This window comes from Propithecus coquereli, unplaced genomic scaffold (genome assembly GCF_000956105.1).
Source record: "Propithecus coquereli isolate 6110/MARCELLA unplaced genomic scaffold, Pcoq_1.0 Scaffold4, whole genome shotgun sequence".
In the NCBI taxonomy this organism is placed as follows: Eukaryota; Metazoa; Chordata; class Mammalia; order Primates; family Indriidae; genus Propithecus; species Propithecus coquereli.
This window is the reverse complement of record NW_012149729.1, coordinates 7,239,071-7,243,014: the sequence shown is the minus strand read 5'-3', so window position 1 is coordinate 7,243,014 and position 3,944 is coordinate 7,239,071.

Below are 3,944 nucleotides of genomic sequence, written 5' to 3'. Positions count from 1 at the left end.
CCTGGTCCACTGGACTGAAAAGGGAAGGGATTCTTTCCCAAGAAAAATCAGGGTGTGTTAACAGAAGTGGTTAAAATAATGGATTTCAGGCTGGCAAAAACAAAGGATCACGATTAAAGAGTGCTGCAGCATGAGTCATAAAATCTGGGCTTTAATATTTTCACTGAGTAGTTTTATTACCTTAAGCAAATTACTTAATCTCTGTAGGTCTTGGTTCCCAATTCTGTAAAATTATAGACTTACACAAGAAGTCCTCAAAGGTCTCCGCTAGTCTAAAATTCTAACTCGGCAATGAATTAGCTAGATATTTTGGTATTAAATAGGCATGACTAAACCTTATTTTCTTTGGTGAAATCAATACAACGACTTTCATGAAATAGTACTATATACCACAGCAAAAGTACTTCTGTCTAGAAGCATGAGGTTGTGTGTTGTCTTTGATGGTGAGTGTTAGCTGGGTGAGAGCAAGGTTTCCAACTCATTTTTGGACTATCCAGATTGTTCACAGAAGTTTAAACTTTTACTGAAAAAAAATCTTTTTTTTAGAAAAAGCCATGCTGAATATCAAGTTGTTTCCAGTGTTTTCTTTATTTTTGCATTAACCCTGGTAGTGTAACTTGGAGAACGAATAAATTCTTAGAAATAGCAAGGATCAGTTAAAAAAAAAATGAGATAGAATAATGGACCCTTTTGTTGTGCTTTAAAAAAATAAAGAGCTATCATCTCATCTCATATTGGAAACTACAGAATTGAGCTGAGAAATTAGTGAGACCAACAGAAAAGTTCTTAACATGTTTGATTAGAGCCATGACTAGTAGTCAACATAGGCAGCTGGGCTAGCTCATGGTGTGATCTAGAAGAGATGGGAAAGATGACAGTGAGGGGGTAGAGTGGGGAGGAGAGTTCTTTGTATTTGAGTATGGCATATGAGTTTCTTCAATTAGGGACTCTTGCTTTGAGTGTTTGTTTAAAAATAAGTTTTCAATAAATAGGCAAAGACCTGAGTGCCTCACAGATTTTTAAGACTTAATTCAAAATCAAGAATTATGATTTTGAAGTATACAAAGAAGTCACACCAAAACTTGTATACTTCGTCTGTAATTTTTGGGAATGGGCATTTTGGCTTTGGTGTAGATGATTTCTCATCTGGGGTTTTAAAGCAACACCTCTTCAATTTAAGACAGGCTTTTTTTCAGCTTGTACATGAATGGCAGTTACTGTGGGAAAGTGGACATTTTTCCCAATCCAAGGGAGGTACCATTCACATGGAATTCTATATGAATGATATCCCCTGAAGCATAATTCTGGTGATGTCTCTTTAAAGAGACTATACTGGTTAGATGCTACAATATGTAGGTTGGCTATTCCCAGTGGGATATGTGGCTTGATTTGAAATTAGAAGACATATATTCAAATGACTAATCTCAGGTCTGCCCCAAAGTACTATGTGAGTCTGAATCTGGGTTTCATTTTTGAAAAGTCTAAAGAGGTAATGAAATAGATATGTCAAGGAAGGCATGGGAAAAAAATGAAACGTTGATCTATCTTGGCAGGGCAAATGCTCTCATCAATGGGAAAGTTGGTAGATGTGAGCTTAACAGGGTATAGGTAGATTTATTCTGAAATAAGCAAACAAACAAATACAAACCACAAGACTGATATGACTGCCCAGTTGTGAACATTGTATTAATATAAGGGATTAGTTGGTACAGTACTGCTCTTCATGTACATTGGGTAAATATTAGGTTTAAAGGTAATGATAGTTAATAGGTAAGTAATTATAGGATTAAGTGAGGTATAAATTAATATTTAGCACCTCAAAAGATGGAAAGGAAGATGGTATTGTGGCTACCCCACAGGAGGAAGTTGGAACTCCTCACCCAAAATTTAGTTCACATGCTAATGATGACATAAACACATGCACACACATACCTCAAGAGGGTATGAAAACGTATGTTACTCATATAATGAGGTCTTTGTTACTATAGCCTTGTTGTGTAATTTGAAGTCAAGTAATGTGATACCTCCAGATTTGTTCTTTTTGCTTAAGAGTGCTTTGGCTATTTGGGCTCTTTATTGGTTCCAAATGAAACTTAGGATTATTTTTTCTAGATCTGTGAAATATGATGCTGGTATTTTGATGGAAATTGTATTGAATCTATAGATCACTTTGGGCAGTATGGACATTTTAATGATGTTGATTCTACCAATCTATGAGTAGGGGATGTTTTTCCATTTGTGTCATCTGTGATTTCTTTCATCGGTGTTTTGTAGTTCTCCTTGTAGAGGTCCTTAACCTTTTTTGTTAAGTATATTCATAGATATTTTCTTTTTAGCTATTGTAAATGGTATTGAGTCCTTGATTTGACTTTTGGCTTGACAGTATATAGAAATGCTACCGATTTGTGTACATTGATTTTGTAACCTGAGACTTTGATGAATTTATTTGTCAATTCCAGGAGTCTTTTGGGTTTTCTAGATACAAGATCATGTCATCAGCAAACAGGGATAGTTTGAACTCTTCTTTCCTGATTTGGATACCATTTATTTCTTTCTCTTGCCTGATTGCTCTGACTAGGACTTCCAGCACTATGTTGAATAGAAGTGGTGACAGTGGGCACCTTTGTCTTGTTCCAGTTCTTAGGGAGAATGCTTTCCACTTTTCCCCATTCAGTATGATATTGACTGAGGGCTTGTCATATATGGTTTTTATAATTTTGAGGTGTATTCCTTCTATGCCTAGTTTGTTGAGGGTTTTTATCATGAAAGGGCGCTGGATGGTATCGAGTGTTTTTTCTGCATCAATTGAGATGATCATGTTGTCTTTGTTTCTGTTTATGTTGGTAAATCATGTTTATTGATTTGTGTATGTTAAACCATCCTTGCATCACTGGTATGAAACCCACTTGATCATGGTGCATTATCTTTTTGATGTGCTGTTGAATTTGGTTTGCTAGTATTGAGGATTTTTGCATCTATGTTTATAGGGGATATTGGTCTATAGTTTTCCTTTTTTGTGTGTCCTTTCCTGGCTTTGGTATCAGGGTGATAATGGCTTTACAGAATGAATTAGGGAGGAATCTCTCCTTCTTGATGTTATGGCATAGTTTCTATAGGATAGGTACCAGTTTTTCTCTGTAGATTTGGTGAAATTCTGCTGTGGATCCATCTGGTCTGGAGCTTTTTGTTGTTGTTGTTTTTGGGAGATTTTTTATTACTGCTTCAATCTTTCTGCTCATTGTTAGTCTGTTCAGGATTTCTATTTATTCCTGATTGAGTCTTGAGATCTGTACTTCTAAAAATTTATCCATTTCCTCTATGTTTTATAGTTTGTTTGCCTAGAAGTTTTTATAGTATTCATGGATGATATTTTGTATTTCTGTGATATCAGTTGTAATGTCTCCTTTTTCATTTCTCATTGAGGTTATTTGAGTCCTTTCTCTTCTATTTGTGGTTAATCTGGCTAGTGGTCTGTCAATTTTGTTTATCTTTTGAAAGAACCAACTTTTTGTTTCATTAATTTTTTTGGTATATTTTTTTGTTTCCATTTCATTTAGTTCTGCTTTGAGCTTTGTTATTTCTTTTCTTCTGCTGGCTTTGGGTTTGCTTTGTTTTTTTTTTGGTTCCTTGAGATGTGACATTAGGTGGCTAATTTATGATCTTTCTGTCTTTTTGATGTAGGTATTTGAGGCTATGAACTTTCCCCTTAGGGCTGCTCTTACTGTTCCCCATAGATTTTGAAAACTTTTGTCCCCTTTGTCATTGAGCTAAAGGAATCTTTTGATTTTATTCTTAATTTTATCATTGACCCAAGGATCATTCAGCAGCAGGTTGTTTAATTTCCATGACTCTGTGTAGATTTGAGTGTTTCTCTTGGAATTGATTTCTAGTTTTATTCCACTGTGGTCTGAGAAGATACATGGTATGATTTCAATTTTTTTTTT